The sequence below is a fragment of the Pyxicephalus adspersus genome, chromosome 9, assembly GCF_032062135.1.
Source record: "Pyxicephalus adspersus chromosome 9, UCB_Pads_2.0, whole genome shotgun sequence".
NCBI lineage: Eukaryota > Metazoa > Chordata > Amphibia > Anura > Pyxicephalidae > Pyxicephalus > Pyxicephalus adspersus.
In genome coordinates this window covers 52,658,597-52,683,948 of record NC_092866.1, presented here as the reverse complement: position 1 = coordinate 52,683,948, position 25,352 = coordinate 52,658,597, and the positions used below count along the sequence as shown (strand labels likewise).

The 25,352-nt window shown below is 39.7% G+C and overlaps 1 protein-coding gene across 7 annotated transcripts in view; it reads right to left on the bottom strand.

The window, feature by feature from the left end:
• The window catches only part of PACSIN3 (protein kinase C and casein kinase substrate in neurons 3), a 75,237-nt gene extending 54,953 nt beyond the window's left edge, over window positions 1-20,284 (bottom strand). For 3 of the 7 annotated variants that reach the window (XM_072421999.1, XM_072421998.1, XM_072422000.1), the window contains exon 1: window positions 20,130-20,283. The gene's annotated coding sequence lies outside the window, so the exon portion shown is untranslated. Of the gene's footprint in view, window positions 1-12,962; window positions 13,222-20,129 lie in introns of those variants that run through there. The other 4 variants (XM_072421995.1, XM_072421992.1, XM_072421996.1 and 1 more) reach the window with 2 other exon arrangements.
• Window positions 20,285-25,352: the final 5,068 nt, after the last annotated feature.

Sequence of the window (25,352 nt, the reverse complement as noted above, 5' to 3'; positions counted from 1 at the left end):
ATATCAATTTCACTAAAGCTGCATGGCTTTCTTTTGCTTTCCCGATGAGAACTGTGACCCATGAATGTGTAATGTGTTCAGAAAAAAACATTTGTATTGCGCATCAGAAGCCTATGAAAAAAGGCGAAAACAATTGGGGTACACGGTTAGAGCGTTGCCACCCTTTAACAAGAATATTCCCGGCAAGGTCTCAAGAACTGGTGAAGGTGCCGGTAAAAAAAAAAAATGAAATGTGACTTTTGAAATGACATTAACCTGTACATAAAATTTTAGTGATTGTACCTATCATGCTTTTTAGTGATGGTTTTACCTATCATGCATATGATAGGTAAATTGAACAAATACAGCAACTGAATACAGATGCAAACAGACAGAAAAGTACAATATCATGTGGCATCATTGTCAGGCTTCATAAATATGCCCAATTTGCAAATCTACAGTGAAAGTTGAAGAATAAAGAAAGCACAATAACAGAGTGGCCAGTTTGTTGGCAGTGTCACATGAAGTATATGATTGGAGACAATGGAGTCTGAAAAGTGTTGCAAAACTGCCATTCCAATAGGAACATGCCCGGTCTAAGTTAAGTCTAGATATAGGTGTGGCATATCTGCAGTGTGAAAACTGAAAGCGCGGCTTTGCTTGTGTTTCTTTCTTGGATTTAAACCAGACTGTCACTATAGCAACTACTTGTCATTTCACAATTGAACATATACCTATACACCACGTTCCAGAAGGAAGATATGACAGGCATTCTTATAATTATATATTGCCGGTGAGGCTGACATTGTACGATACGCCTCTAGGTACTGAGTTTTATTACAATTAGGCTTCATATCCAAAGCTGGAACCGCTGTATTATAACAGCCATGTGTGGATCACAGAATAAATACTGAGCTTTGTTTAAACTCTTACCTATTAATGAATAACCCAACAACAGTTTTGGAGCTTGTGTTGATGGGCACTGCTTTGGATGTGTTTTTGGAATGCATGTCAAAGTCAAATTAACAAAATCAAACCAATTTTTATTTTTTAAGAAGTACACTTGACTTTTTAGAGGCTGCGTTTGACTTTCCTTTGCAGGACAAGCATGTCTTATTAAGGTACATTTGAATTGAAGGAAAAGCAAGTCAAACAGAGATTATTAGTGTCAAATCCTGCAGAGTACATTTAAGAACATGCATTTAAACAGCAAATGCAGCATTTAAAAAGAATGCCCATTTGTACAGTTACACTTTAATAATAGGAGAGGGCAAATACATGCAGCTACAAGTGATCTCAATCCCTATGTTGGACTTTAAAGGCCATGTGGTTTGCAGATACTTGGGAACTAATTGATGGTCACCAGCATACAACCTAGTTTAAGTGGCAGTACCCAGGTCGGAATCACCAAAAAAGCAAGTGGAAGAAAATTACTTTGGGTAATTGAATTTCATAATTAAAAATAGGAACGTTTGGAGTGGAAATTAAAATCTTCCTTTAAGCCCCGTTTTCATATTCATCTAATTTAACGCTATATATTTAAAGTGGATCTTACCATCCTATAGTTCAGAATGGCCCATCTTTGCCTATATTTAAGTGTACAGTTGCCATTGTGATCAGCTATGAAACCAACCATTAGAGGTTTCATATTTGAATAGCTTGGATGAAAACACTAAAAAAATATATATATATATATATTGTTCTTACCAGTTTTGCCTTTAACGTAACTTCATTGGGAAATGATTTAGTCAAAGGGCTTAGTTCCACTTTATACTATATTCCCAGAACCATCTACGCACATAAAGATAAAGCATACAAGTAAGTATGGTAGTGGTGGTTTAGTTTGTAGTGGTACAATCTATTGATCTTTATTCTATGGCTGGCCATTATATCAAACAAGTCAATCAAATTTGGACATCGATTGAACCTAAGTCGACTTAAAAATGCCTAGCATTGATATAAAAGAGCCTTTTGCATAGGAAATCAAGCAGTGTTTATAGTGAGAATTCTTGTATTCATTATGTTTCCTATTACCCATCCATCATAAATAGTTACACTTTCTGTTTTTAGCTCCCATCTGTCTTTGTTTTGTGCCTCTCATTCTTCACCTATGCTGGCTCTAAACATTTTCCTTCCTGCTTTTCCTGTGTAATTATTCTAGCTGGCTTGTGCTTCTCGCTTCCTACAAAGCTTATGTTGAAAAATCAAATGCCCAGGAGAGGTAAAGGAACTAAGAAGAAGAAAATTGCAGGATATATCGTATGCTTAAAAGTCAGAACCTAAATATTAAAGAAAGCATGGCAAGGTTTTCCTCTCCATAAAGGGGTCTTGAAAGTTCAAACTGACTTGAAGAAAACTGGAAAATACACAAATGAAACACGGTGTTGCATGTGAAAGGATTTGTAATCATTTTGCAGACTGTGATCCAAATACCTATTCCAAAATTCAAAGAGAGATTCTGTTCCTTTCAACAATGCACCTGCAGAATCATTGTCCTTTCCCATACCCTCCCTGATCCTTTTTATAGGCCGATAAACCCATTTTGATTGGGTTAAATTTATGATTGGAGTTGGTGGACCAAATGTCAACAGAGGAAATTGTGGGAGATACTTGCACAAAAGTGGCAAAGTGTTGGGCATATCCAGGCACGCTGCTGATCAAAAATAAAGGAGCGTAATCTTAATAATTATACTTTCCTATAAAATATATAATTATTTGTTCTCCTACCAAAACGCGTCAGAAATCTCAAATGGACTTCCTATCTAAGATGTCTGGATTTAGTGATCTGACCATTGCCGCTGCAATCCCTATTGGCAATATGAACCAATTTCCATTATCTGCCCTTTTCCTAAATAAAGGATGGAGGCAAGGCTTTTAAATGTCTGAAGGCAAGCAAGTAGCAGTTTATGGCTACAATGTTGGAAGCCCTTCCCTGATCAGCAAAATTCCCACTCAAAAACGGCTGCCAAAAACCCCACATTTGGTCTATCCCTGAACTTCTTCAGGTAAACAGAAAAATAAAGTGTTGAGATTTCATCTCCTGCGGAGCAGACAATTGCAGAAGCAGAAAGCAATTATCAATTATCACAGATTTTGGTACTTGTGTTAGTTCTACACAATACACATAAAGAACATGATGTATACTTACTTTCCTAGGGCTCCATGTTTATATAATCAGCCACAGCAGGTATCCAGCACTTCTAAGTGTGTCAACTAGCTGACTAAAACAATACAGGATTGCAGGACTCCTTGTGGCGTTATTAATACAATTAAAAATGTATATTGTATTGTTCTTTTTGTATTTCAATATTTTTTTCGTTACATTTTTGAAAAAAGGAAAAAAATATATATATATAAATAAATAAAAACAATGTACAAACACAATAGATGACAATAGTCCAGACCATTCAAAAATAAAAACAATAGAAAACAATCAAAGAAAAACGGTATTTAAACATTTTTGTAATTTGAAATTGTATCTCAACTGTAAACAGAAAGGAACAACATAGAATAAGGGAGGGAGAGGGGAAATAGATGAGGAATGGGAAGGAGGGGCGAAGACTTCACTATGTCTGTGAGTAACTTCATTTAGATCACTGTCTATGTTCTGTGAAAAGAAATCCAGGGCTCCCAAATGTCATCAAATTTACCTAGTCCTTTAGAGTATGGGTAAGTTTATCATTTATCATAACCCAGTTCAATTTGGGAAAACAGGGAACCAGAGGTATTGTGGTTGATTTCCAAGCTTTGGCCAAATAGATCTTACCTGCCAGTAAAATCTTCTTAGTAAATTTTAGTGCCGGTCTGGAAAGGGCTAAGGTCAATTTGTTAAATAGGGCTGTTCCGGGATGCTACTAATCTCACGCTGTAAAATCCTAGAGATCAAGTTAAATACCTCATCCCAGAATTTACTAGCAATCGAACATGACCACCAGAAATGTAGCATGGAACCTCTCGACTTGCAACCCCGGAAACATGATGGGGAGACTGATGGGAACATTTTTGCCAGTCAATCTGGAACTAGATACCATCTAAGCATGACTCTATAGTTGGCACAGTTCAAGGAGACCTTAGACCAGGGGTCAGCAAACTTTTTTGGCTACTAGGCCATTTTAGGAGGTCAAGAAGGCACATTAGGCCGGACTCTCTCTCTCTCTCTCTCGAGTCCCACGCCGATGGCTCCATACCCCACCAGGAACACAACTAAAGGGAAATCCCTCTTCTCCGCAATGCATACGGAGGTGAGGGAATGTCCCCTTACCCCAGCGGCAAAAGTGTTACCGCCGGCTGTGGTAAATAGGTAAGGGAGGCATAACAAGGAGGCTCTGGAGCCACAGGTTGCCGACCATGCCAGCCAGGATTAGGCCGGATCGACCAGCGGGGGGTTAGGCCTGAATAGACTACTGGCTAGGCCGTATCAGGCCTAAAGGCCGGAGTTTGCCTAACCCTGCCTTAGATAGTGAGTAAACAGTATCCCACCAGTCCTCCAAATCCCATGTTACACCCAGTTCAGATTCCCAGTCTAACATATATTTAGGTTTACCAGGTGGGGAGACCAAGGCTGAATAGATAATAGAAATTTGCCCTCTTGTGGAGGCTATAGATGAGCAAGTGCTTTAGAACGGGGAGGATCGCATGGGTTTCGGGGCTTGTCTGATTATTGTGTTGATAAATGAATTTGTATCATTATTTTTTAAGTTAACCTCAACAAATAAAGCTCATGTCCATGCTGGGATAAGTAGGCACTAAGACAAGCTCAGTATACCTTTTGTTACAATCAGGTGACAAACACACCTCCGGTCAGGTAGACTTTACCTGCACTTACAAGAACAGGTTCAGGACGAGCCAGAGAAAACTGGAGTACAGCCATTTATATCTGTAGCAAAGTAAATACTGAGTACCAATGTACAATGGGTTAACATGCTGCAACTTTAATCTACTTACAGCTCTGACATCTTTAAAGCTAGCCTGTGCATTTCAGCTGAGAAAGAAGACAAACCGTCCCTATGAAAGCGCCCACAGAAGCCTTACATAGGACATTCTTTATGGGCAGCCAGTGCACATACAGCCTTGCAGATGAACTGTAATGTTTTAACAGCTGAACCCCAAGGAAACTTCAGAGCTGCTCATAATAAAATACCTGGACAAGACTTTAAATAAGTAAAATGATGATGAAATCCACAGCTGGAGGCCACCATGTTTCACCACAATAGGAAGAAATACCCCTGGCAATCAACTGTATACTAAAGGTGACCAAACACAAGATTTTCTAACATATTAGTCATTAGAAGGAATGTTTTCATCAAACCCAATGGTAATTGATTTAAAATAAGGCAGTTATCAATATAACAAATCAACCCAATAACAAATCTTATCAATATACCAAATTGAACATTGACTGCAAATTGCCACTTTTTAAATATCCATCCAGGAGCACTGCCTAATAATTGCAAACCAATGAGTCACCCATGGGGAGAAATGTTTTACTGCCAGGTTCACCAAGTAAAAAAAAAAAAAAAAACTAATGCAGACCACATATCTAAAGACAAAAGGAGCATATTCACTATACACATATTTTAGCTCGCACCAGAAAGCCCTGGTTTGGTACAATGTGGCTTTTGTCACATAGTTTAGTGATGATTTTTACAGGATCCCAAAGCTTGGTGACCAGTCTGGCAAGAACTGATTTAGTTGCACCAAAATCTCCATGGATTTTGTGGAAAACGAAATAAAATTTCAATGAGTAATATTTACCAGTTTCCTACCAAAAGACAAGAAGGATCCAGACTACAAACAATTTTTTTTTAGCAAAAGATCAAGGAACAAATGTAGAGTGCCAGGAGCATAGCCATTCTCTCAGTAACAAATTGTGAGCCAATGGACTCCTTCTAGTCATTAAAAGCTTGGAATACCCATCGAGGTTCTACAGTAATATGGATGTTCCCCAAACCAACTATAAAAAAAAAAAAAATCAACCGGGGCAAACCCTATCCAATTGCTGCTGATATATTTGCTTCCTTGTTTTCAGCTATCAGGTAGTCTTGACCCCCATGTACAAAACAGTTAATAATGACACCAACATTTATCAAGCAAAAATGAATGCAAATAATGGAACATGCCAATGAAGACACCTCCACCCCAGGTCTTCTACCTTATTCTTTGTTCTCTCTGCAGACTTTAATAAAGTAATTTGTGCTCCATGTAGGAGCATCACTTTGTAAGATTTGGCATCACCCACAAGGTGAGGGTTGGCCTGCGATTGCACCCCTGCTTAGGCACCATGGCCAAAAAATGGGGTAGTTTGTGAAAAAGTATTTAATTTTAATTTTTTGCAACGTGTGTTTTAACAAACCACTTTTTCTTTCAATAAATTCACTCCCACACAGGCCAGACCAGCAAATTGTATCTCTATTGTTTCTCCATTAGTAGAAAATTTGGTTAAGCAGCCTTAAGGGCCGACAGATGACCAACACCCATTAGGGTATGGTATTGTTTAATCTACCGATTCTGCATCTGTGTTGCCAGAAGCGGATTTACCCCTTGACAACAGTACTAAAACACTAACCCATGCCCTTTAATTCAGTAACAGAAAAAAGAAACATCCTATGCAGGCCACACAAAAGTTTCACCATTGAAGGGCCTTTTTATTAGTTTTGTTGTTCCTAATGTCAATTAAGAAATAACATTTAAACAGGAGATTGCCTCTGGCTGTGGGCTCTTGCAAGATACAGTTGGCATGAGAAGTGCCCTGACTAGTTTAAATGACACAGAGTCAGCTGCGAGTGCCTCCCAATACCCACACAGTACACACAAGGAGCAGCTCTTCAGCTCTGCCCACAGTCCTGGCAGTGCCCCCTCCTTCTCCAACACACGCCGCACTAAGATGGCTAAGCAGAACAGCAGCCTTTTCTTCTAATGCCTTCACTTTACCCGACCGTCCTGCAGCTGCCAAAATCGACGGCTTCAAACTGCTCACAAACACAGAAAAAAAAATCATTTTGGCTCATCTCTAAATAGGTCCACTGTCCTGATTCCGCTTGTGTCATCGCGGGATGCCATAACCAATCCAAAATATAACAGGATATATTGTGTATTCAGTGGAGCCAGCAATGTGACCAAGATTGGGGAAGAGGGGTATCTTATTAACCTGATGCATCCTTACCTCTCGGATAAGAATAGGAGGCCTGTTCAATTCTGAATTGAAATATATGCTCAGCAATTTATTTTTATAGCCTCTCCATCCCAAAGCAAACTGACATATTTGTATCTCTACTAGCTCTGCTGCGGAAAAACTGCAGCATTCTTTTTTTTTTTGTCTCAACAAGTAGCTCTTGTAAGGACACAGAATGAAATATATTTTTGATTTAAAATGCACAGACTGCAAAGGGAGCTCAAAGGTGTGAATGGAAAATTAATGAGTACTTTGCCTTTCCGGAATAGATAGATTCTAAAGCACTGGGTATCACGCAATTGCCATTAGTTTTGTAATATTGTTTTTACATAATTTTGGCATCTTTAAAGCTGATTCCATGCAGACACTCCTGTATACATACACACTAGTAAGGGAGTCACATCATTGATCAGGGCAAGTTTCCTGGTGAGAGCACTTCCAGTACACGCCTGCTTTACATGGATTGGTGTGGTCACCTATAGTATGTAATAACACAGGGTGACAAAGGAAAAACTTAGAAGATTAAAATAGACTGTTGCCTTTATGGCAGAATCACCGGGTATATTATTGAAAGAGAGTTATCATATCAAGACAAAAACTGGCCTACCCTTGCATTACATTACCAGGGTTTTGAGAGAGTAAAAAATTCCATTCATTTAATTTTGGTAATATCAGCATTTCATTGGGAATTGTATTTAGGGAATGTCAAGTTTTCAACCAGAAATCAGCTTCAATAATATTAAATGGAACATGTTGAAGCCTATAAAATTCAGTGGTTTCCAAGTGTTCTGTATACTAAGTCCAAAAGACACTGCAACACCATAATATCCAGGAAGGACTGACAACTAAATCAGATATGTCTAAAGCAAATGTGATATCAATGCTGATAGGAGGATATAGAGTAACAAAACGACCTCACCTTGCTACTGCTGCTCCATGGCTGTCCAGTCCTGGCTGGGGGGGTAAGAGAATGGGCACCACTGTGTTACAGAGCTATGTAAATCTTACAGAAATGCAAATACAAAAAAAGCCCATATATGTAATTCCTATAGTTGGTGGGAATTGAGAATATAGAAGAAATTCTAAGAAGGTATGAGTTAGCCACTAAAGCTACAAATACAAAAGGCCACAGCCGCTAATATTACCCTTATAGTGTTAACACAATTGTAGGTAATCTTTTCAAGGCGAGTGCCGGTCAAACAGGTTTTGAAGGAGGCTGAAATAGTTTGTGGCATCCTTGTTCATATGCCAAGAAAATTCTCCATTAGCAGCTTGAAAGAATCGTCCAGCCTGTTCCACCAACAAAAAGACTTCTCCAGACAGCTGCTCCCACCTATGCCTTCATAAGGCCGGAGGTCCTACAGTGCTCCGGTGGGCAAAGAGTTACTGGTGCTCCTTACTAAGGGTGCTCAGGTTTCAGCAAGGGATTTTCTAAAGTATTTTAACCTTTAGAGCCCTTTTAACTCCTCAGCAATTAAAGTCGCATGCCTGTTTAAGGTGGAACTGAACTTAATAAAGAGAACTTATGGTATATCATACATTTAGAAATGAACAATTTACCTTTTGTTTGAAATTCCCCATGAACAATATTAGAGCATTTATTTAGTATGCAAGAATGCCAAGGCACTTAGGCCTTGAGTCTTATAGATATAGATCTTAAGCATGTTACATATGTTTGCTAATCTCACCAGATTTGGAGTGACATTCGGTTATGTCGCTACTGTGCTACTCACTGTTCTCATTGTTGGAGACAACTACTAAGAACTGCTGCTTTTGAGATTTGGGGATTTTACTATTTTGCAGTTTACAGTTCTCCTTGCTGGAGAGGAAAGTGTACCTGGAGGACCTGCAGTGCAAGGATCTCCCTGCTTCATTGTGCAGATTTGTACCAGTCATCAGATCACCAAGGGGGCAGCTCCGATTCAAGGAAGCAAAGACAGAACAAAATAATAAGTTATTATAGAAAGAGCAACTCTAAGGAGAGCACAGACAACACCGGCAACAAGTCATTTGGCCTCTGCCATCTTTTTAGGGACAAAAAGTTTCCAAACTTTAGTTCCCCTTTAGCATGCTTAAAATATGTTGATTATCTTGCGGAATGTGCGATTGCAATAATTCTCTGGGCAAGAAACAAACAAGTATAAAGATGAATGTGTTTAAAGTTTGCCTGTAATTCACCCAAGCAGGGAAAAGTAAAAGGTTCAACTTGATCCTCGCCCCATAGCACATAACATTTGTCAGGCCATAGCTCCAATACATGGACGGGAGATAGGTAAGAACCACATACAAACCCGATAAGCACATTTGTGTTTGTATATGCATATGGGGATGGTTGGGGTTTGACAGCCCTGAACCTGGAAGAGGCTAGAGCTGAATGCTTCCAGGTTCATAATGCCTAGAAGAGATCAGAGAACGTGTCTCCTTCCGTGCTCCATCCTAACTCAGAAGACACAGGTAAGGCCAGGGCACTCATGTAAAGGTAGAAGTAATTAGGCAGGGTAATTAATCACTTTTATATAAAAAGCCAGTACCCAGGAGAAAGCAAATGTAAAACTCTCAGCTACATGGATTTTTGTTATACTAAATGTGACAAAGGGTTAACAAGACCTCAAAAAACCATGGCCATCCCATGGCTAAAAACACTAATATTCTAAATATTATTAACAATAATAAAGTATAAAAAACACCCTTAGTCTCAGGTACCTGGCCAGGTGATGCCACTCAGAATTCCTAGATAGATAGGTGATGCCACTCAGAATTCCTTCGTAATACCCATTGCTTGTGTGTATAAAGTGAACATGTCAACTCCTCTCCTTATTTTCAGGATACAGTGTTTTGCAAGAGTGCCCAATTGCTAGACCAAAACACTATCACAAAGGGGAGAGGGGGAAGTCATTAACCCTATGTTAGCTCTGACGCAGAATAACCTGAATTTGCCGGGGAGCATAAGGAAATAGTTAAGGGTTGAGAGGGTACCCTAAAAAGAAGACAATGCATTAAAAGCCCGTTTATACATAACCTTATTTCAAAATCTAAAAGTAGTGAGACTTGACCTCCAAGAGGTGAACTTACGGGCAATATAATATTCTTCCCAAATTAGTGACTTTTCCTTCCACAATCCAAGAACATAATAATAGGTTAAAGACCTCAACTTAAAAATAAAAAAAATAAACAAAATGAAGATTTGCAATGTTACACAGACAGACAACACCTAAAGATCTACTGTAGCCAAGCAGTAGCATGAAGCTGGATTCACACTAGCAATGTTGCGTTAAGTACACATTAATGTGCATTGGATGGGCTGCAGCAAGTTGTTAAAGGGCATCGCAGTGCTTGGTTTCTTGCCAGGCTCGGACACCTTTAAAATAAATATTTTGCAAGAAACCATTTAAACTATTACACAATTTTGTTCTAGGAGCTGCAGGTGACATTACTGCTGCCCACTGGAAGAATCTCACTAGAGTGCCCAGTTGAAAGACGAAATCATAAAAGGCAATGCACAAGAAATTGCAATGTCTAATATTTTTTTTGTTCAGTGTCCATGTGAACTGAAACCACAGGTCATAGGGAAAATTTCCTTGTTTTTGAAGCCGGTATATTGTCACCCAATGCAGCTCAATGCCATTGGTGTACATTGGAGCACAGAGCAATAAAATAGTTTTTGCTTGAAAAAAAGCAGTGCACTTTATGTGCTTAAGAGCGCTTATGCATTGAGGCCCTGGAGTTGGTGATCATCTAAGGCACTGACACGGATTGCTTGTTCCACCAGAATTGGAGCAGGAGTCAGGTGCCGCTCTCAATTCTCCTTGCTGGAGAAGGAGCTGCACCTGAGGACCTGCTGTGCAAGGATCTCCTTGCTCCATTCAGCAGATCTTTACACTTCTCCGGCTACTTCCAGTCCAATACCCCACTGGTTATCAATAGGACAGCTCTAACACAAAATAGCAAAGCTCTACTTCTTCCATAATGGCCACCTCCACACAGAGATACAATTCAGAACAAGACATTGGAATACTGTAAATGATAAATGGTTAGCTGCAGGGAGACCTGTTGGCTTTTAATTGCAATTTGAGTTTTTGTTAGGAAGACTTCCACCCACGTCCTGTCCAATCCCAAAGTTGTCAGCTAACAGGAATGGAGGAATAATATTCTACAGGGACACAAAACAATAAAACACTAACATAAAATTCAGCATTATGCTTCTCTACTGGAAAATGTGGGATTTCTGTCGTTTGTACCCGTTAAAGATTTCTTCTTGTCCTAGTAAAAATGTTGTAACTGTAGCAGCAATAAAGCCCTGGACAGCAAGCTTCTTACAGAGGTTCTACATACTAGGCTTAGCTAAACTCCTGACAAACCCAAAGTACACAAATTAGGACAGATCTGTATTCATTAATACATCATTAAATGTGTTTCATTCTAAATACCAGTAGTGTGAGTACCTGATTTTGATCTCTGCTGTTATGAGTTGGATGAGGCTATATGGCCAAATTGGAAGGGGTAGAAGCAGCACAAGGCTGCCGCATTTCCTGAATGCAAATAATTTTACATTGCTGTGCAATGGCAGAACCATGCTAATAGGGGGGAGGAATACACCAGACAGTCTTGAACCCAGAAATTTTTTTAAGCCAGGTGGGAAGAAATTGAAAGCGGGTGGCCCCCCTGTATTGTGACCCAACTCTTCAGTAAGCACCCAAAAACAGCCGGGTGGTTACTGAAAAGTGCTGGCTGGTGCACCTGGCTAGAAGGGGCTGGGGAGAACACTGCAGACCAATAGCTACTCTACTTTACTGTCCCGTTACAGGCTATGATTTAGGTTTGTACATACTATAGATTATTTAAGTAACTGTAAAAAAACATTAGTGTGTACAGGTGTCCCTTTACATGGACGCTAAAGAGGTCATTATCTGTGTTATTATTAATAAAAAGGATTTATATAGCGCCAACATATTATGCAGCGCTGTACATTAAACAGGAGTTGCAAAGGACAGATACAGACAGTGACACAGGAGGAGGACCCAAAGAGCTTACAATCTGTTGGATTGTCATTGACAGTCACTAACATCCGCTATAGCTATCCTATTGTATAACACAGTGGGATGCTTTACACTCATCCTCCCTCCTCCCTATAGAACATAACAGACTGCATGGCAAAGAGCCCAACAGCCCATCTGTACAGCCATAATGCCTAAACCAACACCCTAAACCATATTGAACAATTGTTTTGGGTGACATTATTCGCAAATGTATTTAGCATTAATCAGAGAGACAAACCAGGACCCCTATCCTTCCAGACATGAGTGTGCCATGTAACAGAGCCGTGTACGTCTCAGAACTGGAAGGACAGACCTACAATCCTTTGGCAGAGAACAGCTCCCATAGATGCATTTCATTTTTTATTTATCTGTTTGCCTGGAGATACCCTTTAAGACTATAAAGCTCCTGCTGAGCTGTGACTGATATAGCTTAATGTTCTCTGTAAAGCACTGTGGAAAAGCAGCAACACTATAAATGAACAAAATCAGTAAACTCAGTAAATATAAAAAGTCTGCAATGACAACACCTGACCAGAAGCCTGAGGGTACCAGCCGCCTACTGCGCCCGCACCCATCCCCAAAACATGCAACTCACTTTCACCACAAACATCTCGCAGCTAAATTAGGTCAAATTACTGCAGACAAAGTCATGCTCGGCCCAAGGGAACACCACACTGTTGCTTTCTACCCTGCAGACAAGTCCCTGCTGCCTGGGTCACCGATTTGCCCCATCACAGCACCCACCAGTACCCCAATTGAGCCATCCAGCTTCTTACCTGATGGAGGATGCCGGAAGGGGTAAAGCCGGGGTCTCCCACTGAAGCCCTTTGGTCCGCCTGGCAAGCCACTGGGCTGGAAAAATTCTATCCGTGTTTGGCACAGAAGTGCGACAGCTCTGTGTGAGGGAGCTGCAGACACGGATTGAATTAATCGACGTAAGATGCCAAGGCGTCCCCAGACCGCATAGTGCGTTGGAGCCCCTCTGCATTCGTTAAAGCAGCGCAGAGGAAAGCTGCACAGAACCAGCTTTGTTCTGGAAGGGGTGAAAAAAAGACGGAGAAAGATGGAAGGGGGTGAGGAGGGAGGTAACATTGATGCTTACTACACAGATCTCAACACCACTTTTCTGTTTATGTAGAGATCAGGGGAGGGAGGGAATGCTGCACAAAGATCTGGCAAGCAGGATATTTCAATCAGGTAACAGAAATCCTGTAATACCCTTCTAGGAGACTGGAGAAAGCAAACATTACAACAAAGTAATGACGAGCAGATCTGAAATCTGCATGGTGGGCACATTCTGTGCTTGCCTGTTTCTCCAGGAAATGCCACCGTCCTGGCTGGCATGGCCATTCACTGGCATCATTCTCTATCGTAAATTTGGAACAAGTATGGAGTTATGACTTATCTCAGATCTCAATGCTTGCTATTAAAATGTAAACCCCAAAAATTAACTTTTATTTGGGTCTGTTAAATATAGCAAAAAAAAAAAACATGCATGTTGGATGTGCTGGGTTGGATGTGCACATGTGCAATTTAAAAGCTAAGGGAGGTGAGTATGTACTACTGCAGAAGAGATATCGCCTGTCCTTTTCTGCAATGATCAAAGAGACCCCTGCCTAATCAAAAATTCTTAAATAGTTCCATTTTACTTAGAAAGCCTCACTCCTTTATAATATGAAGTGGGGATTTGTAGTCCTATCTCATTTCTGTTGTCCTGATACATTATATTAAGTGAGTGTTGTCATCCTAGGACTGAAAATATATTACTTGCAGGATCAGCTAATAAAGGCAAAAAAAAACAAATGCAGCTACCACATCTAATGAATGATATACTGCAATGTATTTACATTTGTTTTTTTGGATTTGGAATAGGTTTTAGAAGGATTGGACAGCCGAGCAAGTTGGCATTTTCAAATAGAGATCAGCAATGAAAGTTTATAGATGCTTCATGCATGATGCGAAGGTGTGTTAAAGGTGAATATTAAATGTAAAGGCAAATCTTTCTAGCAGGGGGCACAAAAAGTACCTAAAAAAACAATCAGTAAAGTAGAGAAGGATTGGAATCTCTATAAAGCCACATACAGATTTTTGTCACCAAAAGTAAATGTTCTTGATTATTCAGAATCCATACAGCTGCCCCGACATCGTTTTGGGACCCATCTTACACATTTACTAAAATGACCTACAGAAATGATCATTATTACTAATGGGGAGGATGCAGCGGGGCACCTCCTGCATCGTCCTCCCCTATTTTTGCTACATAAAACAGGGCTTTGCTGTCTGTGTGGCACTCGCTGATTCAACTTGGAACTTTGGAACCTTATTCTATCCTATGCAATGAACAACACATTCCTGCAGGATCTCAAGTTTGAAAAGTTTATTTGATATGGGGCGGGGGGGGGGATTTAAATAAGAAAAAAAACTGATGCTACCTAATAAAAGGTAAAACAAAGATAGATAATGAAGCTTTCCTGTAATTTGCCAATCATCAATAACTAAACAGGTTCTTGTTACAAAAGGCACAATGGAGAAGATATTGCCAACTGTCTCTACATTCACAAACCCCCTTCCCTTAACTGCCTCAATCAACCCCTTATCCCAGGGGAGTTGCCCGGCATGGGTTCCAGTGACATTCCCCATCATAAACATATAGTACATATTAGAAAACACTCCAAACATTTCTGCTGCTATGAAATAAAGGTCATTCCAGCGTTTACTGTTCATTTCAAGTCACAGTGACTGGGAAGACACAAGGGAATATTTTCAGTTATATATAGAACTTCCATGAGCAGAGGAGGCCAGATTGTCCGATAACCTCATAAGGCCACAGGAATTGGAGCCACAGGCACTGGGAGCAATTACTTGCAGATGGGAAAATACTGATTTTTTTCTGTTCATATGCTTTAAAAACAGTTACATTCTGCAAAATATACAAGAAATCTGTACAGAAACAAATGCAGAGACGGATCTTTTTTTGAAAATGCTGAGTGCCTGGCTGTTTTATGTAATCCTTGAGAGTTTTAAAAGCATGGAATAAAGCAAAGCCATACACTGGGCACTATGCATTGGTATGGTGTATTTGGGATTCCGTTAAGAATAAAGGGCAGCCCAACAACGAGAAACGTGCGGTGGGAATGAGCCTTTACACCCCCATACTTCATTAGATGCCAGGCGTAAAGCAAATATCATGTATTAAGAAACATGTGATTCCCATCCCGTTGTCCTCATCTGATGGCAATAAAACAGTCCTCAGCCTTTCGTACACATGACTAGTGTGTGAGTTCATCATCAGAGCTATCCCCAGAATCAGCTTTGACTTGTGCAGGACACTCTTCCCCATACAAGCCAGAGGAAATGTATGGCTATGTAAAAATGCCTCAGATGTATATTACCTTCTAAATGCCATATACATGGGCATGACCAGGATGACCAACTTGAACATTACCATACATATGAAAATCTAAAGACATTATGCTCACCATTTGCAGTCTACTACAATCACTTCCTAATTAAACAGGGTGAACAGAGAAACACAAGCATTGTGCACCACTACTGCTGCAAAGGTTTTAAGGATCATTGACCAGGACATTTTCTCTCTGGCTACAGGAATGCAATACAAACAGTCATTGAGAACTCAACAAGCATTATTCTTTACTGGCATATTGCTTTACTCTTAGATTGTAAGTTCTTCGGGGCAGGGTCCTCTCCTCCTGTCTGTTTAATATACAGCACTGCTTAATATGTTGGCATTATATAAACCCTGTTCATTATTATTAATAATAATATTATTAGCAACACAAAGTCCTGATTTCAGAAAGCAACTATATATGTATACCAACTCACAGCAGCCAATCAGAATAAGGTGTTAGGGTTAAAAATATATTTTCAAAAAGTTCTTAAGAGCTCACTTCTAACACTCTGGATAAAATAAGTTCACACAGTTAAAATTAGCAGAAAAAAACCTAAACAGGAAACATTGAAATCAAAAGTTCTGTAATGTACTTTTTCTTACAAGAGTCCAATTATCCTCCTCGGTTACAAGAGCCACTTGCAACCAAGGTGCCACATGCTGCTCCCCGGGAGTTTGATGTGCTTACCGCCTGCCGGTATCTGGGGAACAGAATTCTACGCTCGAAGCAATTGGCAATTAATAAAGAGCTTTTGCATTATGAATTCCTCTATTAACCTGCTATATTCCTGCACTAGTAAACAGCATGAGCATGTTTAGGCTCTACAATGGCTTTTATTTCAATGGTAATCAGTATAAATGTGCAAATAAAGGTAAATGGCAGCAGTGGTATTTTGAGCAAGAACAATAATTTAAAGAACACATGAAGCTCTGTATGCAGTCTCGATGTAATTACATGTCAAAATGAAGTAATGACATTATGACCTGGCCAATGAAGATGGCTAAAGACTTCAAATCAAAGAAGAATATCAGAATGGATCTGAACCATTGCAGCTGCACACAAGAAATGCAAGCATGGACCAGTTACTAGTTCTGTCTAAACACTCCCTATGGCTTTTTTTTCTCCATTGGTGACCTCCTATGCATTGTACTTTGCATAGTAGGGCCTTGCTCATATCAGAGTTGCTCCCTGATGACTGGTGATAAAAAGACTTATAGAATGATCAAAAGGCAACAGGAGAGGTGGGGGAGGCACACTATAAAATAAAGCAGGGAGATCCTTGCACTGCAATTTCATACGTACAGCTTCCTCTCCAGCAAGGAAAACACTGAACTTTCTGTTTAAACCCTAACACTCTCCAATGTAAAAAAAAAAAAAATTACCTGCAGCGGGCCTAACCCTTATTGTAACCCTTAGTACTGCAGGTTTTTCCAATGCCACGTAGCCTCTTCCATGTTGTAGTCACTGACTCTAATGTCATTATCCACAATGCAGGGCCAGTAGTCCTATTCAGAAACAATAGTCCGGCACTGTAAATGAGGATGGTGAGGGCCTATTCACAAATTGGAGCATCGGAAAAGTGGTGCACGCTGACTGAAACAGCGAGGGATAAGGTCCTTCTTAAGGGAACTTTAGATGAAATGCAAGCATTTAGACCCTCGGGGGTGGTGCTACTGCAAGAATTCTTTAATAATGTCCCTAGAGTTCAGGTTTATATCAGATAAAACATTCCATAGTGGATTGTAGTTTGCTGAGGGCCACAAGGTTAGGGAGATACAGCATGTTGTATAAGGAGGCCTGAACAAATCTAGGAGCCACCAAGAGGCCCAATTACTCTTTGTGAAAGCAGTGACCCCTCTGTAGAGTTCCACCCCCACCCCAGAAGTGAGCATGTTGGACTACTGCTTCCACAAAAAAAATCAGTGCTCATTTTCCTAAGGACAGACTTTTCTACTCTGGCTGTTTTATAAAGAAAATAAACCCTAAGGCTTTGAACAACCTTTGATTCCAAGCACTTGGAATGTCTTTAGGCAGATTTAATCTGAAAGTACAGTTGTACCTGTAATATAATGACTTTTGGCCATTTTATTTATTTTTAACAGTAAAACCTTCACAAAACACAGAAAAAAAGAAATAATACTTCTGTATGGGTCGTAAAGGAAATATGCAGAAACCAACTGTATGTACTCCAAACTTATTTATGCAGATCTACCAAAAAGGTCTGGAACTCCAAACGCTACCCCGGCCAAGCCAAGACCATAATTTTGTGGCCTATGGATAAAGCCCTGTATGGAAAATTCAACATTTTGGAAACACCGTTCATAACATTCAGCAAACACAGAATATTCACAGAACTTCCATTGACATGTATCGCTCACGTGTGCTCGCAGGGCACAGAGCGTCCTTGTATTTAAAGAGAAAGAGAATTAGCTGAAGAGCTGCACCACCTTCAGTCTATGGGACAATGAAGAGGACAATAATATACTTTAAAGATGGAAATATAATCTGTATTGTCTATTGGTTCTATTATGTGTGTACAGGATGTAATAATCAGGCATTGGGCCCAGAGAGGTTGGAGTTTACTGAGGGCCACAGCAGCCATCGGAGATAGCAAACATTGCCAAAAAGACTGCAGAGATAAAACAGAAAGAAGGCAGCACAGTGGTTCAGAGGATAGCTCTCTGGCCTTTGCAGCGCTAGGTCCCAGGTTCAAATCTCATCCAGGACACTATCTGCATGGAGTTTGCAGGTTCTCCCGTGTTTGAGTGAGTTTCCTCCCACACTCCAAAAACATGCAGTTAGGTAAATTGTCCTTAGACTGTGTTAATGACATATGACTATGGTGTGGGCATTAGATTGTGAGCTCAGGGACAGTTAATGACATGACTATGGACATTGTACAGCGCTGTGTAATATGTTGTTGCTATATGAATACTGTGTAATAATAAAAGGCAGGAGTCACAATGGCGAGTATATTAAAAATGATGATATGATTTCTTTTTATAAAACACGCTCTCTTTAAATACAAAGGGAGAACCTACAAACCTTTGAAAATATGGCACATCAATAAAAACAATTTTTTTAATCTTTAAAGTAGGAACCTAAATTACACACGAACAGAAAAAATAAATAATGAAGACGTTGGCACATCATAAAGGTGATTTCTTAATTGATCAGTTTCCCCATAGCATATAAACATACACAAAGGCCATCAGAGTTATATGACGGCTGTAATCATGAGATAAAAGACCCATAAAGTTGTATACACAAAGCGACAGACAGTTATGTTCATTCATCCAGATTACTCTGCACGTGGCCAGATCTCACTTCTAAAAACATATCTGGGCTTCTGTATATTGAAGATAATATTTGATATGAATATTGTGATTGCATTGTTTTTCAGCTTTTTAAACTTGTAATATTACCAGTAAAATACTTTTTCCTAGGGTGACAACCTTCTCATTGTTCCTCATCTATAAAGTATTACAATGTTCCCCACAGCCCCTTTTAGCCGGGTGGACCACCTGGCACTTTTCAGTAACCACCTGGCTGTATTTGGGTGGTTACTGATGAGTTGGGTGACAATAACGCCTATAATTTCTTCCCACCCAGCTTTCTTGGTTGAGCACTGGGGTAGTGTTGTCACCTTAGGCCAGGAAGTGTCGGAGCTACAGGTCACAAAACACTTAACCATTTATTTCAGTAAAGAAAAATGCAATAGGGAAAAGTTTGAGTGACAGCGGAGTCTACTGGGGAGTTTTATGAGAAGATATCTGTTGGTTTCTGTGACAAGGTCTTTATACCAGAACAAGAAATAGCAAATAGGAGAAGTTTATGGTTAAGGTTTAAATATTAATCAGAAACGTGTTGATGGTTACGGATCAAAGCAGCCTAAAGCAGGGCTACCAAACAAAAATCAGCAAACTAATTTATCAGCCAGGCAAGTATGTTTACCAACAGATAAAAGAAGAGGTGACACCAGGATGTTTGTGATATTGTGGACACATTCCAAGGAAAAGTGACTATACAACACAATAGAAGTCCAGATGTGAAACAATGGGCCAATCATTCATTAACCGAGATTTTAGTAGTAAAATAGTAATGCAGTGTGCATGGTAATATTCCTTCACCCTCACCCATACTGATTGCCCTATAGATCCTCTATGATCATTCAGTTCCCACACCCCGTCATTGCTTTCTTGCCAAAACCCTGACTGCCCATCCCCTGCACTGTATCATGTACTCCCTACTATCACCCTCACCCTGATCCTTACTATGTACTCCCTACTATCACCCTGATCCTTACTATGTACTCCCTACCTATGCACCTCTCACCCACCTACCAGCCTGCACCTCTCACCTACCAGCCTGCACCACACTCACCCACCTACCAGCCTGCACCACACTCACCTACCTACCAGCCTGCACCTCTCACCCACCAGCCTGCTCCTCTCACCCACCTACCTGCACCTCTCACCTTCCCTCCTGTGCACAGTGCCCGGTGTTACCTCTCCGGTCCCCTCCATATCTCACCTGCAGCAGTTGTAGTCCGGACAGATCGGCCTGTGTATCGGAGCTTCTCCCCCGGGCTGTGTGTAGTACAAAGGTGGCCCCGTGTACCGATGTCCCCCTCCCAGTGATCCTCGCCGTGTCCTCCCCTCCCCGGTGTGATCGGTATGGCAGCACTGAGCTCCTCTCCTGCTAATGATCTGCCCTCCGCCCGCCTCCCCACAGCAATGGCCGCCTCTGCTCACCTGTTGCAACAATGTATTCTATTTGCTGGAGGAATTCTAGGGAGAGATCCAAACTGATCTGTGTTCCAGGGAGAGATCCCTGTTCAGTATTCCAGGAAAAAATCCCTGATCTGTATATCAAAATGATATGGATTCCATGTTGAGACCTGAATTCCTATATAAAGTCCTGATATAGATCCCAAGGAGAGATTCTTGTTCTGCATTCCAGGAAAAAAATCCCTGTTCTGTATTCCAAGGTAATATCACTGATCTGAATTTCAGAGAGAGAATCCTTCTGTATTCCAGAGAGGGATCCCTGATCTGTATGACAAGGTGAGATCCTTGATCTGAATTAAGGGTGAGATCCCGGATCTGTGATCAGGAATAAAATCCTGATATAAATCCCAAGCAGAGATCCTTGTTCTGAGTATCAGGGAAAGATCTCTGATTCCTATTCCAGGGAGGGATCCCTGGAGATCCCTGATTACTCGCATTAGATCCTTGATCCCTGATCTGTATTCCAAGGTGAGATCCCTGATCTAGATTATTAGTTCTGGATAAGATCCCTGATATGAATTCCTTAGAGAGATCCCAAATCTGCATTTCAGGGTGGGATCACTGATCTGAAATTTTGTAATTTCAAGATGAGATCCCTAATTTTTTGGGGGGGAGAGATGATCTGAATTGAATGACCTGATCTGAATTCCAGTGATAGATCCCTCATTTTAGTTCCACAATGAGATCTATGATTTCCAGTGTGAGATCCCTGATCTGAAATCCAGGGAGAGATTCCTTATCTGAATTCCTGAGAGAGATCCCTAAGCTGCGTTTCAGGTTGAGACTCCTGATCTAAATTATCAGAATTCTAAGAAGAGATCCCTGATATGAATTTTTGGAATTTCATGATGAGACCCCGGATATGAATTTCAGGGAGAGATTCCTAATCTGTATTCCGGGGAAGGGTTCCTGATATAAATTATCTAAATTCCTGAGAGAGAACCAATCGGATTTGTATTCAAGGGAGAGATCCAATCTCATTGCAAATTTCCGGGAAACATCCCTGATCTCAATTATGTGGGGTGATCTCTGATCAGTATTCCAGTGTGATATTCCATAGGGATCCAGCAAACCTGGAATAGATCTAGTCCAGGATTGAAAACATTTTCCAGATAATAGCAAATGATATTAAGAAATCCATTCCAGGTTTGTTGGATCACCAAGTTCTCCCATGATAGTCTATATATAATAAATCAGGTCCGATGTGTGTAGGCAACTTCTATGAATACTCCACTTTCCTTACACTTCAGAGTAAGGAAAAAAAATTGGTTTTAGGGGCAACATTTTTTTTTTATAATCAGCTTCTATATTATTGAATTTAGCCTGTCACCTCTTCCCCTAGATGTGTGTTGCCAGTTCCAAGACTCCCGGGTTCATCAAGGAGTGACAATGGTAATGACTTGCAGTGAGGTTTTTCCTTATATCACCTTCCTCTTGCTTTGTCATTGGAGCTATAAAGATGCACATGACCCTTTCTGTATCCCTTGATCCTATTACCTGGATTGCAGTTGCAGCTTGTAACTATTGGTTTTTCTCAAGGGCAAATGATTCCAATATTGCACAAAATAACGTGGAGGTAAGTCACATTGTGAGTAGACATATGTAACCCCCTTACCTGGGCCATTTTTAGGGACAAGTGAAATTTCCTGCTTTGTATTGTCAGACCTGTTTTCCAAGTCTGTTGTCACTTGGGGGAAATTTCCTTTAATAAGGGAAAATACATCAATGCCCATCCATTGGAGGGACCAGTAATAGTAACACAACATGTCAACATTGCAATTTTAAATGTATTAATAATTTAGGAAACAAAATAAAACAGCAAACAAGGAACATTTCAATTCCTTTATATACTAATCTACATTATAGGATCTAATTCTGATCAATTGGTCAAATCACTTTCACCTACCTCTGTAGCTATAGACATTGTGGAGTAATTCACAACACAGGGGATTGGGGGTTTACATGACTGCTGCATTAAACACGAACTTCAGCACTTCAGGATACACACATAACTATAAATACAAGATAATAATATTAATAATAAAATGACTAAAATAGGAAGAATGTGTAATCTTATTTAAAAGTTTTACGTTGGATCTAAATTTCTTTTAGATCCAACGTAAAACTTTGCCTGTTTGCAAGTTAATATGTTAAAGACCACTGACTACTGTTCTCTTTTTATGTGCAGGGTGACAGGTCTTGTCTCCGCCCCCTCTGTACTCTGTTATACAGGCAGCCTATAGTGGTTGGGTTTGCTGGGTTCCTCCTACAGCTCTGCTTGGGCTGTGCGCAGTGTTGATGTCACTGCAACTTTTGTTATAGCATTAACTGAGTTTGCAAAGACATCTGGTGCACACAAAATACATTTATATTCTTTGTGGACATTTAGGAATGTTATTATTGAAATTGTTATATAATGTAACTATTTTTATTATTATTATTATTATTATTAATAATAATAATAATAAACAGGATTTATATAGCGCCAGCATATTACGAATCGCTGCATCGTTGAATACCGGTTGAAAATGACAGACAAATACAGACAGTGACACAGGAGGAGTAGAGAACCCTGCCCCGAAAAGCTTACAATCTAGAAGGTGATATATATATACCGTATATATATATATATATATATATATATATATATTGTATATATGCTAATTCTGATTAGTGATAACAATATTATAGTAATCTTGCGTGTTTGTCCTACTTCGTACTCCAGCTGTTTTGGTTTCTAGTGTTTATTTGTTGTGCTGGATTGTAGGTTTAATCCGGATTAGAGTTTGAACAGGGATTTATGGGTGTATTTATCTGCCTAAGAAGTAAAAACCCCTCTCCAGCTATGTTTTAAAATGCAAACTGGTCAGAGAGATTGGAGTAATAATCCTTTCAAGGCAGCAAAGTCCTTTCAATGCAAAAGGGTTAAAAAGTTGACCCAGAAATGTGAAATGGAATCCTTAGAATTCAGCAAATAACATTCTACCCTTATGAGCCTACTTGTGCACCTTCTGTTATTCCTGCCTGAGTAGCTAAGTGTAATGAATCTGATTTGGCTCCTTAAAAGTAAATTAACATAAATTTATTATTATTTGTGACAAGATGAATTATATCTATCTATAAGAGACACCACAAGTTAAATTCTAAATTTTACCCAAGCCTTGTAGCCGGTGCAAACCTAAATGACTGCGTCAAGTTGCTGAAATGTAAAGTGTACTATATGACCAAAAGTATTTCAACAACTCTCCAAATTATTGAATTTAGTTTCGTGAAGGGCACTCTAAATTCTTCATTCTACACAGATATTAGATCATTGGGACAAAGGTTTGGGGAAGGCTTTTATTCTGTTCCAACACTACTCCACCATTGGGCACCAAGCCAACGCTATAGAGATTGATGTGAAGGAATTCAAGTTGCCTGACCTCAAATTTGAACACCTTTGTGATGAATGAATTGGTACATTGATTGCAAGCATGCTTCTGCTATCCATTCGATGCATTTTCACACAGAAAAACTACAAAAGCTTGCAAATAGTCTTCCTAGAAAATTGGAGACTGTTATAAATGAAAACTGAGGCCATATTAATGTCCATGGAATTGGAATAAAATGTTCATCAAGCTTTTATAGCTGTGATGGTCAGGTATCCACAAATGTTTGGCCATGTAGAAAAATATAATACCAATATAACATAGCAAAACTTGCAAAGAGTCTTTTCTAGAAGACTGTTATAACTGAAAATTGAGGCCATATTGATGTCCATGGAACGGGCTGTTCAACAAGCTTTTATAGGGGCTATGGTCGGGTGTTTGCACATGTTTGGTCATGTAGCACAAAAATAATAATACCAATATAACATAGAAAAAGGCTCCTGTGATTCTCTGTAAAAGAATGGTACCTCGGGACACAGTTGTGGAAGGGTGCAAGTCCACAAACCACTGCAGTTTTGAAGATAAAAGATGGCAATGTGTAATTTAACCTACATACAATGAACCCGAATTATGGGGAAACCTGGGTCATCAAGCAAACCTGGAATGGATTTCTTATAAGTCATTCATAGTTATTTTGCAAATGTTTTTAGTTTTGGACCAGCTCCGTTCCAGGTTTGCTGGATCACCCATGTTCTGCCATGAAAGTCTATGTTTTCCAATCTTGGAGAGCTTTTTTATATCAGGCCCAATATGTCCACTACAATGATGTCGAGTTGGCCAAAAATAATTAATGCAAATGAATTAGCAGGGGGCCTACTAACAGATTTTAGCATAATACTTTACCGAACGTGTGTGCTACAAATTTAGAAATATGGAATTTGGTAGAATTGAGCCAGACATGCCAGATTTACTGGTTTACAACAATGTGAGACAGAATGTATCATCACTGTCTTGTCACTTCAGATTCCTTAGATTCTTTTAAAAAAAGTTTTGTCTTAAAGTTGAACTCCAGGCAAACGACCGTCCTGGCAGATCTTATTGATCATTCGCTATCTATTGTGTGTACGGTCATTCATTTATTGTGTGTACGGTCATGTTCTGTGATACACTTTCTCCTTTACATGTCACTTCCTACATCATTAAAATGATCGTATTTAGTGTGTGTACATAATTGGTGGATTATATTTGAACGATCGTATCGTTACAGCATGTACAGAATCGTGCACAATACGATCATTTAAAGTAATTGTGAATAATCATTGATCGGTCATTAATCGTTTTGTAACAAAAATTTTTGCATGTGTGTACATACCCTTAGTCATCAGTCATTATATGTTTGTTCAATCATGCAGCATTAGGATATCTTTCCATCATCTATGATATACTATCACTAGTTAACTATATCCTAAACTCTTTATCCGCGGTAACATCCCAGCAGAGGGATCCTATATCGATAGGAGACCTGTTGGTATTTCTGAACATACCCAAATATATTTGGTTTTAGGAAGTTTCATGTTTGTGGAAAATTCTTCATCTAC